Below are 19,735 nucleotides of genomic sequence, written 5' to 3' on the forward strand. Positions count from 1 at the left end.
AAGTGTCCAGGCCTGGACATATATGCACTACATTATGGAATGACGGGGGAGTACAAGACGAGGGATGAAGCTAACCTCGGCGGAAAATGGTGGCCACTCCTGTTGTTGTCCTACATAAGTAGTGGAAAGGCATGATAAGTACGACAACCTTAACATCAAAAAAATATAGCAAAGGTAAACAATATCATCTCCAAATGATAGCTTGAATGTGTTGGTTTCAGCATGCTGTTAAAGCATATATGAAATGGAAGGCAATGTTACCGACATCAGGCTTAAGAACCATCAGATATTGTAATTCAAACTGGTATTGTTGAAAATGAACAGAATGTAGGTAATGCTTAAACATCACTGGATAAATGTGTAAAATTGAAATAAAGGGCATGTGTTAACTACACGAGGCATAACTGGAACAAAATATAGTCGTTCAAACTGGTATTGATGCAGTCGAGCGACACAGTTCCGACTTGCACATAATGAACAACACATTGTGAATGACTGAAATAAACAAGGCATAAATGATCAGTATAAGAACCAAATATAGCCATTGAAAACTGGACAGTGTCTCACTGGAACCAACCTAACAAGAAAATAAATATAAACATGGCATATGCTTGAAAACTGGACAAATGCTCACTTCAACCAAGATAACAAGCAAATACAGATAAACAAGGCATCTGCTTGAAAATTGGACAAATGCTTAAAAAAGCAACCTAATAACCAAATACAGAGAAACAAGGAATCTTCTTGATAACTGGACAAATGCTCACTACAACCAAACTAAGACAAAATACATATAAGCAAGGCATCGGCTCAATAACTGGAAAAATGCTCACTACAACCAACCTAACAACCTAACACAGATAAACAAGGCATCTACTCACTATAAACAATCAAATATAGCCATTCGTGAAACTGAAGTGGACAATTCATACTTAAACATCACATAGCCTTATTGAACAATACATTTTTGGATAAATGAAATAATTAAACACGACATAGTTATAGCACTGCACGGCAAATGCTACTACAACAAAGGTTACGGGTTGGCAAGCTAGAAAAGGTCAGATTTGTTGATAGGATGTTGCCTCACATTTCATGGATGGGATCCTTCCAGTTGGAAGAGCACAGACCCATGGTGGACGAACCTTTGTGGGTGCCCTCCTCGTGGTCGTGGTCATGGTCGATGAGATCTGACTTGGCAATTGAGGATTCCAAGCAGCCGCCGTAGAACATGTCCTTCAGAAATGACAAAATGGGCTCGATGGCGTATCAGGATCGCAAATCCTTGACCGCTTGGCGGAGGAGATCAGCGGCAGGGCCGTCGAAGAGATCGATGGCGGTTGAACCAGAGGGGTTGGGGAGGACCATGTAACCTATGACATGGCCCGCGTGAAGCCGTCGCTGTCTACGAGCTTGATGTCGTAGCCAGCTTTCCTGAGATACAGTAATACGCAAGCCCTCTGACATGAAGCCTTCGACATGGCAATGTAGTCAACGTCTTCGTTGGCTTCCGCGGTGATATGTTGCTCTGGGATCGACAGGTCGGGGTGAACGGCGACCACCTCGCTGATGTCTGCCGGAGAGGCCATGATAAACAAATTCTTGGCCGAATGCTTGTCGGGCTCCCCGGGATACGTGGTCGAGCTTAGGCTGTGACATTCTAGAGCAGGGGATGTGGATCTGGCGGGGAGGGACACTACAAGCCTTATCTAGAAAGGACTGGGGCGACGGTATGGGAATCGCTGGGTAACCTGAACTATTAACTAACCTAGGAGAGGAACGGACATACCAGCATTGGTTGGCGGTGGCGCCGGCGGCACCAGCGGCGGCCGCGAGCTAGGGTTCTAGTGGGGGAGGGGGCGGGTGGGGGGACTGTGGTGGTGGTGGTGGTGGTGGTGGGGGGGGGTTGTGGTGTTTGAGCATACGCCGCAGCTACTGAAAATTTTATTAATGGTGGGCGGAGATGGTGGTGGACGAGGGAGGGCGACGGTTCAAATGCCTCGGCTACAACAATTTTACTATAAGGTTGGTGCTGGAGGAGTGTGGGCGACGGTTGAAGTACGGCGGCTACTAAAATTTGTGTGAAGGAATTAATGCGGGGTGGGAGTGCCCAAGATCGTGCATGGTCCAATAAGAATACGCGTGTATGATAATAACGAGAAGTGGTGGAACCGCCGATTTTTGCAACACTCAAGGTGGGTATTTTGTTTTTATATTTCTAGCTAGCTAGTCTATCGCACATGGTTCGTCCTAATTTCTAAATAAACTCGCCCTCCTTTAGCTTGTGCAGTCGTGGTGATTTTATAGCGCACGTGCATCGCACACGGTTAGGCCAATACCTGCACCATTTTGCTCGCGCTTGCGCAGTCGTGGTGATTTTACAGCGCACTTGCATCGCACACTGTTAAGCCGGTACCTGCACCATTTTTCTCGTGCTTGCGCACTCATGGTGATTTCACAGCGCACGTGCATTGCATATGGTGAAACCAGTACCTCCACCATTTGCTCGCGCTTGCGCAGTCGTGGTGATTTTATAGCGCACTTGCATCGCACACGGTTAAGCTAGTATTTGCACCACTCTTCTTGCGCACATTTGTTCTTTTAGAAACTATGTGCGATGGCTGGTTTGTCGCTGCCTAGCCTTCAATGAGCACTGACACTGGTAGCGGGAAACCGATGGGAGAAGACGCCGGAAACCGATGAGAGGAGTGGCGGGAAACGTTAGCCTTTTCAGAGAACGTACAAGAGAATGAAGCGTGAGCTAGCACGACGCATGCACACAGTGCTTACCCATGTACTGCATGTGCTGTCGAAAGGGCTGAGGGTTGCTGTTCGATCTAGGAGCATCCAACGGTGCAGACGTACGATCCGTGGGGTTTGGGTTCTGGCCAATCAGAACGCACGACTCAGATCGCGGGCAGCATCGGCCACAGTTTGGTAGGCACACAGCTTTCGTTTGGCCTTTTTATTCACTAATTGAGTTTCCTAGGCATTTAGTGTCCATATTTCAAATTTGAACTTCAAATACATGCTCCAGTTCACCAAAATGGCTAGAAAAATTATACACGTGTCCTTGGGTGCATGTTTAGGTCCCATACCAGGAATGGGAACAAATTACAACCATACTAGCGTCCTGCCTCGTCCTAAAACATTTAGAATCTTGGTTTTAAATCCCCGTAAATCCTAAACTCACCAAAAGTCATGAAAGTTGGCATGGTGTCACGCCATGGGGCATATATGTCGTGGTAAAAACATTGTCCAATTTGGGCCAAGCTTTATTACAAACCTCAAATGAACTCTGAAAAGGTTGAAAGTTGGCATGGTATCATCATTTCACCCACATAGCATGTTCTAAAAAGTTGAGAGGGTTAGGGCAAAAACTGGATGCACTTCATGTGCAAAATGGACAATCTCTTTCGAAGTATCAGGGTTTCGAACGAAAACTCATCTGTTACAAAGGGATTTCATTGTTTTAAACTCCAGAATTTTTGTGTGTTCAAAATGCACCATTCAAAGCCACTTCATCAATTTTCAACCCTTTTTGACTTCATTTGGCATTTTTCATGCATTTTACTGATTTTTTGAGCTAAATGACCCTGAAATTGAAAAGCACTTCAAATGAACTCTGAAAAGGTTGACAGTTGGCATGGTATAATCATTTCACCCACATAGCATGTTCTAAAAAGTTGAGAGGGTTAGGGCAAAAACTGGACTTCGTGTGCAAAATGGACAGTCTCTTTCGAAGGCATGGTGTCACGTCATGGCACATATATGTCGTGGTAAAAACATTGTCCAATTTGGGCCAAGCTTTATTACGAACCTCTTATAAACCGGAGCTTCTCTCAACAAGAAGCCTTGTGGTTCCAATAGTGAAACATGTTCCCCTTATTGTCGAAACCTAATCACGGCCTCTTTTTGCGTTGTATTTTCTTCTACGGGCAACATGGAACTACATGATATCCATGCTGAAATTTAAACTTATTCAGGGTTCATTTGGCCTTTTTATACACTAATTGAGTTTCCTAGGCATTTAATGTCCATAATTCAAATCTGAACTACAAATACAAGCTCAAGTGCACCAAAATGGCTAGAAAAATTATACATGCATGTGTCCTTGGGTGCATGTTTAATTAGATCCCATGCCAGGAATGAGAATGAATTACAACCATACCAGCGTCCTGGCTCGTCCTCAAACGTTTAAAATCTAGGGCTTTAAATCCCCATAAAATCCAAAACTCACCAAAAAGTCATCAAAGGTGGCATGGTGTCACGTCATGGCACATATATGTCGTGGTAAAAACATTGCCAATTTGGGCCAAGCTTTATTACAAACCTCTTACAAACCAGAGCTTCTCTCAACAAGAAGTGTTGTGGTTCTGATTGGGAAACATGTTCCCCTTGTTGTCGAAATGTTATCACGACCTCTTTTTGCCTTGTATTTTCTTCCACGGGCAACATGGAACTACATGATATCTGTGCTGAAATTTAAACTTATTCAGGGTTCGTTTGGCCTTTTTATACACTAATTGAGTTTCCTAGGCATTTAATGTCCATAATTCAAATTTGAAGTACAAATACATGCTCTAGTTCACCAAAATGGCTAGAAAAATTATACATGCATGTGTCCTTGGGTGCATGTTTAGGTCCCATGCAAGGAATGAGAACGAATTACAACAAGACCGGCGTCTTGGCTCATCCTCAAACATTTGGAATCTCGGTTTTAAAATCCCCATAAATTGAAAACTCACCAGAAAGTCATTAAAGGTGGCCTGGTGTCACGTTATGGCACATATATGTCATGGTAAAAACATTGACAATTTGGGCCAAACTTTATTACAAACCTCTTACAAACCTAAGCCTGTCGCAAGAACCCTCATGGTTTTGATAGGTAAATGTGTCCCCTTGTGGGCCAAACGATAACCTCTCCCTCTTCTAGCCTTGTATTTTTTTTCTACACGCAACACCTACTGAACAACGGAGATTCACGCAGAACTTTGAAATTATTCAGGGTTCGTTTGACCCTTTTTATTCATTAATTGAGTTTTCTAGGCATTTAATGTCCATAATTCAAATCCGAACTAGAAATACATGCTCCAGTGCACCAAAATGGCTAGAAAAAACATACATGTGTCCTTGGGGTGCATTTTTAGGGTTCGTTTGGCCATTGTATATATTACTAATTAAGTTTTCTACGCATTAAATGTAGTTCATAATTAAAATTAGAACTACAAGAACAAAATGGGTGGGAAATCGTACATGTGTCATTGGGTGCATGTTTAGGTCTCATTTAAGGAATGGGAAGGAGTTATAAACTTGTCGTCGTCCTGAAACATTGAAAATCTCGGTTTTTAAATCCTAGTAAATAAAAAACTCACCAAAAAACATGAAAGTTGGCATGGTTTCATTACATGGCACATATATGTCCTGGTAAAAAAATTGTCCAGTTTGAGAAGAGGTGCACACATTAGTAGCCAATGAAGTCCTTTTTGAAACAATAAGTTGACACGTTAATATCACAAATGGTTGTATTATATGAACGATGTCAATATTTAACCATACTTAGTGGCGTGCGTGCAGCTGTTTGATTAGACGGGATGAGCACGAGAAGTCCGCCATGCAGGCTCGACGGGACGTGTGCGAGCAGTCCACCGCGTAGGCTCGATGCGACACGTGCAAGCAGAAAGGCCACCCATGCTCACCTAGAAGCGAGCTCTTTGACCCCCATGCACCAGCCGCCGCTCGCCTCGCTGAAAACTTCACCATTAACTGGTTAATTAAAGCGCCTAGATGGAGGGTTTTTTCAGGGGTGGACGGAGGGTGTTTGGTTGTGATCCCATGGCAGCATTTGCTTTGTTCTTGTTTTGAATATTCCGTCCTAATTTAAATTACCATATAGGGCAACGATAATACAACTACAATTAAAATGGCAACGCATAGTATGACAACAAATTTACAATGGCGCAGATAATAATTGTCTTACATATTTCAGAAAATTTTAAATGCAACATGCGGCAAAGTTCGGAAGACACAGGGGAAAGAGAAGAAGGAAATCATAGACAACGATCTAGATCGCTACTGTATCTACTCTTCGGTGGATCGACGGGCGATGACATCCTCCGGCTCCTTCCTCATTTCCTCATGGCTTTGCTTGAAAGCAGCCACAGATTCCTCCACCTCCTGCTCGTGCTCGATCTAGATTTTCATCAAGTCACCATCAGTTCCTCGACGACCGCTATCAGCATCATCCCCAAGGCACTGTGCTGCTTGTGCAGCATCTTCCAGCTGGCGGCCTCCTCCTCCTTCTTGGTGAGCACCTTGAGGAGATTTGCATTGTCACCCATGAGTTGCTCGACGAGGCCGGTCGCCTTTTCAATAGAGGTATCGCTGATCTCGAGCAGCTTCATCAAGCCGTCGACCAGCTCCTACTGCTTAACGAGGCCAACGAGAATGTCATTGTTGCCGGCCAAGGACTTCAACAAAGCCAGCTCGTCGCGATAGTCGATGCGGCGAGTGCGCTTGTGAGAGCCCTCGCATGCCCGAGAGAGCTTGTTCGAGGGCTCCGCGGCATGCTGGGGTATCTCTACTGTGGCTGCCGCTTCGCGGCGGGACCTCTCTAGTGGTTTCACGGCCTTGGTCTTTGCTGCCTGGTTATATGCCCACCCGAAACTCGTCCTACCGGTCATGAAGGAATGACTTGACAGGAAAGACCAGTTTTGTACGTGATGAGGAGAGGAACTGTGAAGTAATTTTTGAGTGGGTAGTTTTATAGCCCGGTGCTAAGTGTGAACACATATTAGTTTGCTCGGTGTGAACACATATTAGTTTGATCTATGTGAACAGATTTGCAATTACTTATTGCACTCTCTGCAATGTGAGGAGAAATAAAGTCAAAATTTATTGATGGTTTTGGGATCACAAAGCTCGTTTTTGTTGTTCTGTCTCATTGCAAACAGTTCTTTTGGATCAACCGTATGCCACGCATCGGAAGCCCGAAACATGGGCCCTTGTTCTCGGATGTACGTGTACGTGTCTGCCCACTATCACACACGGTCATGATATCACCATTGTGTCCTATGGATGTGCCGCCGCGTCTTCCACGGGGTGCCAGAAGGTTGACCACGTGGTTGCTCGCTATGGCGTCCCTGCTTTTTTTTTCTTTTTTGCGGGTCTGTGGCATCCCTGTGCGTGCTCTACTCGCCGTTGAGGCAAATTTACAATGGCAACGGTTAATAAGTGTCTTACATATTCAGGATAATTTAAAATGCCACATGCGGCAAGACACAAATCCTCACGACCTGCTTATGCATACAATTATAATAAAATATAGGCTAAAAAACTAAGCCGGTGCCCTTCTGATGATGGTCTTCTCAGACTCCATGATCAACATATCACCCTTGCGGCCATTCATTATGTGTAACTTAATTATCATCGCACATGAGTACTGGCAGACACATCATGTGCGATACTCCTAGCCACCGCAAGCTACTAGTTTGCATTTTAAAAAGTTTTTTGTATGAAGAATCACACACGGACTTACTATAGTAACCATCTATGTTATAATTTCTCATCCCAAACAGTTCATACGAGTGGGTTGTTTTCTGCATATCACACACATCTGGTTTACACGAATCATTTGTGTTCTTTTGGCTTATCACAAATGCCGCATATCACACACATCTTGTTAAGATGAATCGTTTCCGTTCTCTTGCCTAATCGGAAACAACTTGTCTGAGTGAACCGTATGCCGTATATCACACACACCTTGATTTGGCTGACCGTTTCTGTTGCATTCCCTAATAGCACATAGTTCATCGGAGGGAACTATATGCCGTATATAGCACTCACATTTATATGGCTTCCCGTTGAGGGAGTCCTGGATAAAGGGGTCCTCGGACAGCCGGACTATATACTTGGGCCGGACTGTTGGGCTATGAAGATACAAGATAGAAGACTTCGTATCGTGTTCGGGTGGGACTTTCCTTTGCGTGGAAGGCAAGCTTGGCAATTCAGATATGTAGATTCCTTTCTCTGTAACCGACTTTGTGTAACCCTAGCCCCCTCCAGTGTCTATATAAACCGGAGGGTTTAGTCCGTAGGACAACGATCATAATCTCATAGGCTAGGCTTCTAGGGTTTAGCCACTACGATCTCGTGGTAGATCAACTCTTGTAATACTCATATTCATCAACATCAATCAAGCAGGAAGTAGGGTATTACCTCCATAGAGAGGGTCCGAACCTGGGTAAACATCGTGTCCCCCGCCTCCTGTTACCATTAGCCTTAGACGCATAGTTTGGGACCCCCTACCCGAGATCCGGAGGTTTTGACACCGACATTGGTGCTTTCATCGAGAGTTCTGCTATGACGTTGAAGATAGGCTTGATGGCTCGCCTTGTTATCAAGGACAACATCACTTCTGGGGGAGCCCTGGCCTCAGGCCAAACCCTCCAACTGGGCAGCTTCACTATGACCGCCCGTTCGGCCGTCGCATCGATGATGACTTCTCGGGTCATCAAAAATCGCCTCCGCGTCAGCTCAGAATACACCGAACAAATGGATCCGACAAAGTTTCATCTTTAAACGAACTCCTGGATCGCATCGCAGCCTTGGGAGTCGCTACGGACTACGATCAGATTGGGCTTAAACCCGATCAGAGAGAAATTGAATCTCTGTCGATCACCCATCAGATAGCGGTAGTGGAGGAGCAATGTGACGACTCACCCTCTTCATTGAGGACGGACTATGTTCGGGTTTCCGAGCTCACAAAGCCAGACACCCGCCCACGGAAAGATGGGCCCGGTACTCCGAACCTAGAATCGGACTATGGGCCTGAAAATTGGTTGATATTCCGGTGCCCGGACTGTTAAGCTCAGAAGTTTCTCGCACTCCGGATCCCAGATTGGGTCATGGTTTGGATTTAAAGCCTGCCACCCACCCAGATACAAGCGATCTTATCCACATCAGATAGCAGTCCCAGGAAACGGTCCATCACTTTTGGGCCAGATTCCGCCTTGTTAAGGACAGGATCAAAGACTGCCGCGATGAAGACACAATCTCATTATTCTGCAAAAACTGCATGGACGAGGGAATCCTCAATGCAATCAATCGCCGTCACGTGTCACACTTTGCAGATTTGGCAACCATAGTACAGAAGTAATGCACAATGGAAAGCGACTAGAAAACTCAAGCAGCCTCTTGGGAGCCACCTGTTTCCACTAAAACCCTCGTCCGGACAAAAAGGATGCACTCTCGCCGGTCGCCTGATCCAATAACAAAAAACGAAGCCCATTACGGGGCGTGGAACCGTTCTGGAGGGATGGCTTGATAGGCCATGCAAAATACACACAACACCGGATACCGTACCAACCCATAGCCTAAGAGCATGTTGGATACTCTGGCAAGTGGTCAAGAGCGGCGAGGATCTCCTCACCAAAAATACCGCAGAGCAACATCCCATGAAAGACAATAACCCTACAGTATTGACAGACTTCGAGACTTTCGCCTCAAACAATAGGCGCAAAAGGGCACTCCGCGGCCTTGCTGAAGTCTGCCAAGTTGCAGCAAGAAACCCGTGGAACGACACAGCCATAACTTTCAATGCCAGTGATGAACCAAAATTCAGAAAAGTTCGGGCACCAGCCGCATTGGTCCTCAGTCCAATTGTGGACAGATTTCGGCTTACCAAAGTGCTCATGGACGGTGGCAGCAAACTAAACCTCATCTACAAGGAAACTCTCAACAAAATGGAAATAGAAAGGAGCCGCATTGAGCAAAGTAGCACGACCTTCTGAGGAATTATTCCCAGTTAGGAGGTGCGATGTGCGGGAAAAATCACAGTCGATGTGATATTCGGCACGCCGGAGAATTATCGGTCCAAAAGAGATAACCTTTCAAGTGGCCCCTTTCAACAGTGGATATCATGCACTTTTAGGGCGAGATGCATTTGCAAGCTTCCAAGCTATACCCCATTACTGGTACATGAAGCTCAAAATGCCCGGGCCCAATGGAGTCATCACTCTTGCCACTGATCTGGACATAGCACTCCGCGCCGAAAACAAAACCACTGCTTTGGCCCTCGAAGCATTGTACGAAGCCCTCACGGCCGAAGAATTAACCGCATTGCGCTCCATGGTGGATAGGGACGACGGGATACTCGATAAGAGATCCAAATCCACCTCCTTTAAACCAGCAGGCGAAATAGTCAAATCCAGGTCCACCCAACAGGCTCCACGAAGGCAGCATCCATCGGGGCACAACTGGATCCCACGGTCGATGCCGCACTGCATGCGTTCCTATGCGAAACCTGGGACATATTTGCCTGGCACCCTTCTGATATGCCAGGAATCCCATGCAGTCTGGCCGAACATAGCCTAAACATATTGAAGGGATACAAGCCGGTCAAGCAAACATTACGGCGCTTTTCCAAACCCAAACGACAAGCCATGGGAGAAGAGCTAGCCAAGTTACTCAAGGCCGGATTCATCAGAGAGATAAAACACCCGGACTGGCTAGCAAACCTAGTGATGGTACCAAAGAAGGATAAATCCTGGAGCCTATGTGTCGATTTTAAAGACCTCAACAAGGCTTGCCCTAAGGATCCCTTTCCCCTCCCCCGCATTGATCAGATTATCAATGCTACTGCAGGACACGACTCACTGTGTTTCCTCGACGCATACTCTGGATACCATCAAATAAAGATGAAGGAGTTCGATCAAGCCGCAACGGCATTTATCACCCCGTACGGGCCTTTCAGCTTCAACACTATGCCTTTCGGGCTCAAAAACGTCGGCGCCACCTATCAACACATGATTCAAACATGCCTCGAGAAACAAATCGGCAAGACAGTTGAACCATACATGGATGACGTAGTCATCAAAACTAGACACATGGAGTCATTAATAGACGATCTGCGTCTCACATTCGACAACCTCCGAACATATGACATCAAGCTCAATCCAGAGAAGTGTGTTTTCGGTGTTCCCGCTGGAAAACTTCTGGGCTTCATCATTTCCAATAGAGGAATTGAGACAAACCCAGCCAAAATCCAAGCTTTGTCATAGTTGGCTATGCCAACAGACCTTAAACAAGTCCAAAAACTATCCAGCTGTGTGGCAGCCTTAAGCCGCTTTATCTCCAGACTAGGAGAAAAGGCATTGCCACTCTATCGCCTTCTCTGATGCACCGATCACTTCGAGTGGACGGACACGGCAATGGATGGATTGGAAGAAATAAAGGCTCTTCTAGTGAGCAATCCAATCCTGGCCGCACCAAACGTCAGTGAACCCATGTTATTATACATATCGGTCACACACCAAGTCGTGATTGGAGTACTCGTTGTCGAACGAGAGGAGGATGGACACAAATTCCCGCTTGAAAAGCCGGTATATTACATATCCACTGTCCTCACACCATGCAAATCCCGGTACCCACATTACCAAAAAATAGCATACGCGGTCTTCATGGCATCCCGGAAGCTACGACACTACTTTCAAGAATGCTCCATAACGGTGGCCTCCGAGGTACCACTCAATGACATAATAAATAACCGCAACACCACGGGCCGGATTGCCAAGTGGGCCATTGAGCTCCTCCCATTCGACATTACATACAAATCAGGGCGGGCCATTAAATCTCAAGTACTGCCCGACTTCGTCGCCAAATGGACAGAGGCTGAACTCCCTAAAGAGTACGGCACATATTCCAACTAGGTCATGCACTTCGACGGCTCCAAAATGTTGGTAGGCCTAGGGTAGGCGTTGTCCTAACATCCCCTACGGGAGATACTATTTAGTACGTCCTACAAATATTATTCACGGACTCTAGCAATGCAGCCGAATACGAAGCCTTATTGCATGGTCTTCGGATGGCCGTCTCCATGGGCATACAACGCCTGGAAGTGCGCGGGGATTCAAACCATGCAATATCTCAGATAAATGGAGATTTCGATGCCAAAGATCCAAAGATGGAGGCTTACCGTAACGTCGTTCTCAAAATGTCGGCTCAATTCGTGGGGCTCGAGTTTCACCATGTGGCTAGAGAAAGTAATCAAGTGGTGGATGTCCTTGCTCGTATCGGCTCCAAGCGCGACCCCGTCCCACCTAACATCTTTTTGGAAAGGCTTTTCAAGCCATCTGTGGTGTGGCAAGGGGAAAGCAGCAACACCAATCTGGATCTGAATACAACCCCAGATTCCGAACTCACCGACATCATCGGGGGCTCAGCCACCGAAATTACACAATCGGCCCATCTCATCATGGCAGTCATCGCCCCATGGACTGGACCCTTCTTGGCCTACCTCAATAGGCGAGAGCTTCCCGAGGATCAAAATGAGGCACACTGCATTGTGCGGCGCTCTAAAGCCTACAAGGTTCACGAGGGAGAACTCTATAAGAATAGGGCGACCGGAGTACTTGAAAGATGTATCTGTGAAGAAGAAGGGCGGCAACTCTTGGCTGAAATTCATGTCGGTCTCGGCGGTCACCACGCCGCGGCTCGGGCCCTTGTAAGCAAGGCCTTCCGTACATGTTTCTATTGGCCAACGGCCTGAGCAAACGGGTAGGACCTTGTCCAACATTGCGTCGGATGCCAGCTTTTCGCCAACCAAAGCCATATGCCACCCACCGCTCTACAAACAATCCCCATCACTTGGCCTTTTGCGGTCTGGGGGCTTGATATGGTCGGACCCCTTAAAGGAGCGAGCCATAAGAAAAAGTATATGTTGGTCATGGTGGATAAATTCACCAAGTGGATAGAGGCCAAACAAGTTAAAACGGTTGAAGCCGGACCAATGATAGACTTTATATCCAGTGCTGTGCACCGTTATGGTGTTCCACACAGCATCATCACCGACAACGGCTCCAATTTCAAAGCCGATGAGGTGAAATCCTGGCGTGCTAATCTAGGCATCAAGCTCGACTACGCCTCTGTGTATCACCCACAAACTAACGGTCAAGTCGAATGAGCCAATGGTCTTATTATGAGCGGCATCAAACCCAGATTAGTGCGGTCTTTGAAAGAATCAGACAAGCACTAGGTGGAGGAGCTCGACTCCGTACTCTGGGGGCTGCGGACAACGCCCAATCGTTCTACCAGATACACACCTTTTTTCATGGTGTATGGCGCAGAGGCTGTGTTACCCTGCGACATTATTCATGACTCACCTCGAGTGCGCATGTATGAAGAGAGAGAGAGGCCAAGCTTGATCGACAAGACAGCTTAGATGCCCTTGAGGAGGAGCGCAATGTCGCAAAAGCCTGTTCTGCATTCTATCAACAACAGGCCCGCATATATCAAAGCAGAGAAGTATGGGCCAAGACTTATAATGTTGGCAAACTCATTCTATGCTTGCCGGAGAAGAAACGGGACAAAGTCAAGCCCAAGTGGGAGGGTCACTTCATCATTGACGAAGTTCTCACCGTAGGAGCCTACCGCCTGCGTGACGCATCTGACAATCGAATAGAGCCGAACCCATGGAACCCGGCCAGACTCCGAAGATTCTTTGCCTAGCACCGGACTCTTCTTCGTCTCCTTTACCCCCTTTTTTGTTTCCAGTATTTATTTTCCTCTCTTTCACATTTTTTTTCTTTTTAAGCCTTAAAGCTTTAGTACGGCTAAACCGTACATCTTCGATGCACACATTCTAAAATATGTACGTCAAGTATACCTGGGGGCTTCTTGTATAGAAGCTTATTATTATTATTATTATTATTTTCAGAGCATCAAGCTCATCACATATGTGTCTTTTCCGCATATGTACCTTTTCTTCGCCATTATATGCATCGATATGACATAAGTTTTGGCCAAGCTCGGTTGCCTGGCACCTATGCTTATGCCCTACGTTCCCGTTAGTTCGGCTAGAGCATAAAGGGAGCACCTCTGTCATTGTTACTACCGGGTCATCCGGATGTGTACCTCAGACTGGGTGAAGCCGAAAGCTAGCATTCTTAAGGGAATATTTGGTCGGTGAACTAAAGATGTTTTTTAACTTGTCATATTACGAACCCCCTAGAAGTTATGTATGTTGTGGTTTTCTCAATCACATTCCGGACGTGTACGTTAAACGCATGTCGACCTAGGGAAAGGAACCCTTAATGGAACTATTTTCTCTAGAAGATGTTTCTTATGATCAAAATGTAATATAACATAACTAGCCGGATACTTGTTTGTTCAAGCAACTGTGACCCCTACGCCTGGTTTCCACGCATACCCCGATCTACATTAACAAGCGGTTATTCGGAAGCACTCCGCACCTTCGGGTCTAGAGGTTGAAGCGAAAAGGTCCGCCATGACAATAATTTTACAATTTAGCTACAGACATAATTTGTCAATTGAAGTATATAGTCACTTGGACTAAAAAACATCTTCCTCTATGCCATCCAACAGGCTATCTAGCCTACAATCCTATTGGGAATACCTGGAGGCTACTTCTACTTGGTCATATACGAAACTAATAGGAATCTCTTCTCCGTTTGACCCTACAGGTCTGACCCGGGCCATGTGATTCGGGTCAAGCTTGGTATACCGAGTTTTTACCATCGCCCAGGCCTCTCGCGCACCTTCCTGATGGGCCAATATCTTCCATAATTGGAAGCGCCGCCGTGCTCTCTTGAACAGCTGTGAAAGCCCCTCCATACTTCCTAGAGGGGAGTCGGATGGCCATAAGGCCTTGGCAATACTTTGCATCACCTGCCGAGCTCGCTCATGCATTTGCAACAGCTCTAGTAGCAGATTGCTCGATTATTCGGACACCTCCTCTTCGGGATGGCCCGTCAATATACCTACAGATGTAATTCTGTTAGCTCGTTCACTTGCCGAGCTATTTATAGGTAAGTCTAAACACATACTAAATATGACGCCTCGATGCTTCTTATTGTCGTTAACGTAGTCAGCTAGCTGGGCCCGCACATCTTTTAGCTCTTCGCCGAGCTTGGTATTGGCATCTTGGAGTTTGTTCTTCTCCACCATGACTTGTGTTAGTATACGTTCGCCCGCGGCCAGTTGCCTTTGATCTCCTGATCGCGCTACTTCCGGTGCCTCTTTCAGATGATCTAATGACTCTACCATAAGATTTGCACCTGTATTAATACTCCTGGTATATGATCATGTTTTCTCGATAGAGGGGAACATTACCAGATGCTGCCTTCTTGGATTTCTCCAGTTCGGTGGTAGCAGTAGTTAGCTGGGCTTGACAATCCAGCTCTCGAGACAACAGGTTGTTCTTCTCTTGAGCACCTGGGTATACAACGATCCTTAAATCAGTTGCTTCGACTGCTTCAAGTCTCAGGGGCTACTGGTATATAAATATCAGAATTGTGCAAGTATGAACTCACACGCATATCTTTCAAATACTGATCTGTGGCTCTGGAAAGCCAATCTTGAGCAGCTCGGATGTATGCATCACCTGAGTTGAAGGCATTGAAAGCCTCTTCTGAAAAACCAGGGTCGCGAAGGGCGGCCCGCCGGCGCCGATGATTCATGGCGCTTTCCACTTCGGAGTTTGTGGCGGATACTTTATCTGAATCCTCCACAGAAGGACAATTCGTGTCACTTCTGCATTAGCCTCAGTCCTCGAGACCGTGTCCGGAATCAGGCTAGTAGAGGCATGACCGGCAGGATCCCCGGACACAGTCCGGCAAATATTTTCCCTGATAAGACACAACGAATAGTGTCATACTTTAAGATGACGACCATGGAGCATATTTAAAACCATACCTCTTCAATGAAGGTTCGGCCATATCTCTATTTGCCTTCCTCTTTGAAGGCTTGCCCGTCGTAGACGTCGTCTTCTTGCGCATCGCCTCAGGTGCAGCGTGGCGTGCCGATCGCCTCCCCTTTAGAGCATAATATAGTGCGGTGGGTAAGGCGGAAAGGGGAAGTTCTCTCAAAAGACAAGTCTCCTGATTACTTACATGCGATGCAAGGAGGAGACCGGGATAGTCAGCAATGATGGCCATTTGGTGCCATCACAGCTCGCCTGGTAAAACACCCCTTCCCCGAGCTCCACGAATATATCTGGATCCTCTTTGAATCTGGGGTCAAGGGCCTGGTTGGAGTCCTCTGGCTGTGGTGCGGGACTGTGGATCTCCCTGGTGATTTTCCGCCATTCCTATTATAAATGGATGGATTAATATTTATGAAAAGGGATTCAGGGAGTTAATGGAGTAGAGCAGTGGGATGGAAACTCACCCAGCAGGGAGGGTTGTACATGGAAAATCCATCCCTGGGCTTAATGCAGATGAAGTCCTCCTCCTCCCCTTTGTATAATCCGGACAGTGTTTTCGCCAAAGTAGCAGAAGTATCCGGACCCTTCCAACCATAGCGACTGTCATCATCTTCTCCATTGAAATGCCACATAGGGTGCCCTCGGTATTGGAGTGGCTGAACCCCTCGCATTATGGATATCGCCATAACCTCGATTGTTGACAATCCCGATTGAGCAAGCGCCTTTATCTTGCTCATAAATTGGTGGACTTTCATGCTAACTTCCTCCCTGGGGTTCCGAGGACGCCAGCTGAGGTGCTTCTTCAATAGAGCACTTGAAAATTCAGGAAGACCCCTTCGGATTGGGTCAGGAAGGGAGACGTCCTCAACGTAAAACCATTCAGAAGGCCATTCTTCGGATGCCTTCTTCGGCGTGCCGGATAGGTATCCGGTCCCGGCGATGCGCCATATCTCGGCTCCGCCCAGTTGGAATATTGACCCCTGTTGGTTACGAGGGACGAGGCAGAACAACTTCTTCCATAACTTGAAATGGGCCTCACAACCCAGAAATAGCTGCAAATAGTGACATAACCTGCAATATGTAGGATGGAGGCAGGTGTGAAGTTGTGCAGTTGGAGGCCACAGTACTCCAGATGCCCTTGGAGGAATGGATGGATTGGAAATCCGACGCCTCTCAGCAAGTAGGGAACAAAGCATACTCGTTCCCCCCTGGATGGGTTGGGGAACTTCTCCGCCTGCTCCCCACCGTCGAAGGAAGCCAATCTGGCTCGTATGGGGACTAGATCTATGGGGGGAAGAAATCCCTGGGATTGCAGCTTCACCAGCTGGCCATGAGATACAGAACACTTTTCCCAATCACCCATTTTGGGGCCGTGAGGGCGTGAGGAGGAGCTGGGAGCACTAGCCATGTTGGGGTGGTTTCTGCGGGCAAGCTTCGATGATTCCTTATTTGGGGGAGATAGTGTGGATTAGATATGAAGATCCCCGTCTCTTTAAATAGAAAATTTTCTCACATGGTCAGGGTGGTAAGTGCAAAAATTCCCCGACCTCTCGCATTCGCTTGACACGTGGAAGCTGAAATCATGAAGGTGCAGAAACCAAGGAGCGGGACTTTAAATGGAAAGCCGGATACCGCTCTTTAAGTCAGGTACTTTGAAGTATTCGGAGAAGGAACCCGCCTTGTAATGCCGAAGAAAATCTGTGCGCTGGACTCATCGTCATTGAAGCCTGGTTCAGGGGCTATTGAGGGAGTCCTGGATGAAGGGGTCCTTGGATAGCCGGACTATATACTTGGGCTGGACTGTTGGGCTATGAAGATACAAGATAGAAAACTTCGTCCCATGTCCGACTGGGACTCTCCTTTGCGTGGAAGGCAAGCTTGGCGATTCAGATATGTAGATTCCTTTCTCTGTAACTGACTTTGTGTAACCCTAGCCCCCTCCGATGTCTATATAAACTAGAGGGTTTAGTCTGTAGGACAATGATCATAATCTCATAGGCTAGGCTTCTAGGGTTTAGCCACTACGATCTCGTGGTAGATCAACTCTTGTAATACTCATATTCATCAAGATCAATCAAGCAGGAAGTAGGGTATTACCTCCATAGAGAGGTCCCGAACCAGGGTAAACATCGTGTCCCCCGCCTCCTGTTACCATTAGCCTTAGACACATAGTTTAGGATCCCCTACCCAAGATCTACCGGTTTTGAAACCGACACACGTTTCTGTTGTTCTTCCTCATCGCAAACAGTTTTGCTGGATCAACCATATGCCCTTCATCACACATGCAACTAAAATCTGAACCGTGTTTGATGCATCCATTATCGCAAACATTTTGCACATTTTAAACGGTCCTCTAACACCATCATTTGTGATTATTGCATTGCACAAAATTTCTCGAAGGGTCTCTGATCGTAGTGTCGCATTAGCAGCATCCTGCAGTAGTGAGTATTCTTGTTATGTTCTTGCATGGTATTTATTTATGATGCTAGTGGTCATGCTATGCTCATCTGTAGTTTTATTCTTATGCTCGTCAGTATGGCATGCTCATTTGGTTAAATGCATCATTGTTGTTATGCTCGATGATTATGTTGCACCTCCATGCTTATGTTGATATTATGCTCATGCATTATAGTTGCATCATATTTTATTAGGGCTCAGCATACTAGATTCAAGTTTAACCGGATAATAATGAACTTGAACAACTGTTGGCTGAGTCATGGTGCCACCAAATCAGCTAACCAGTGGAGCCACATTTGCCTTTATGGGAAGGCCCTAATGCGGTCTATTGTCATGCCTCTTGCTGGTGCCTCCAATGAGGGAAGGTTCTGGGCGTGCGCTATGCTGATTAGGTAGGTGGACATAAGCCTTGTGTGCCCGAGTTGTTTGCGCGCTTTGTCCCTGTTTGTGGGATCGTTTATGTTTTGCCACGACGGTGGCCGTTGGATGTCACGGGTTGACATCATGGCCACCCAGGACTTTAGCCCAAAGGGGAGTTGGTCGGAGTGGCTGGGAGAGTGTGATGGCAATATATCGGTTTTGTCGGAATGTTGTTGGTCCACCCGAAGGGGAGCACGAGGCCTTGGGTTCCGTGGTGTGGGTACAGTGTACTAATCTCTACAGAGTGTGTGTGTTTAATCTATCGATAGGCGCGCCCACGGATATGGGCCCCATTCGTAGTCGGTCACACTATGAGCCAACGATAATAATAACTTTATTAATAATAACCCCGGTTCGATGATGAGAAAGAGGTTGGTTGTGATCGAGAGAGGATAACGGAGGTATCATGGATACCAAAGTTGGTTGATCTTTATGTGATCGTGAGAGGATCACGATGGTATCATGGATACCGAGGTTGGTAAGTTGATGCATGAAATGGTTACTAGGTAACTATCGAGCAAGAGTAAGGTGGTGCATGATAATGTTAACCTGCTGCATATAGTATCATCATGTTCCTATGCTCATGCTAATGTTGATCTAGCCGTATCAATTTCAGTTGGTGCATGCCATGTTGTTCTGTTAGTTTCATGCTCATGATTGATTTAGCCTGCTAATGCCATGTTGTTGTTTGCTTTGAATGCTTTTCGTTATTGTGAGCTTGCAAGTACATTCAATGTACTGACCTGGCGTGTCAAGCTAGTTTGCAGTTCGTGCCTATATTGTTTGCTTGTTTGGTGTTGTTCTCGTGTTCGCGAGCTAGGATAAATGCTCCAGCCAGAGTCCCCGCGGATTGGAGTCCATCATCGTCGTTCGTTGTTCTGCTGCCAGTAGTTGTTCCGTTGCCTTGAGTTGTTATGCTGCTTGCATAGAGCAACTGTGGTTGGCGTAACGTCGCCGTGCCGATGTTATTCATTGTAGTATAGGAGACCTTGTATTCATATTCGTGTTGTAATAGAGAGCTGGTTTGTTCTATGCTAAGCAGTGCCACATTCCAGAAGACTTCACCCTGATCTCTAGGATGGAATACGGGGTGTTCCGGTCTCTCTGAGCCAGGGTGCCACAAGGCTTGGTATCAGA

This window comes from Triticum aestivum, chromosome 6B (assembly GCF_018294505.1).
Source record: "Triticum aestivum cultivar Chinese Spring chromosome 6B, IWGSC CS RefSeq v2.1, whole genome shotgun sequence".
In the NCBI taxonomy this organism is placed as follows: domain Eukaryota; kingdom Viridiplantae; phylum Streptophyta; class Magnoliopsida; order Poales; family Poaceae; genus Triticum; species Triticum aestivum.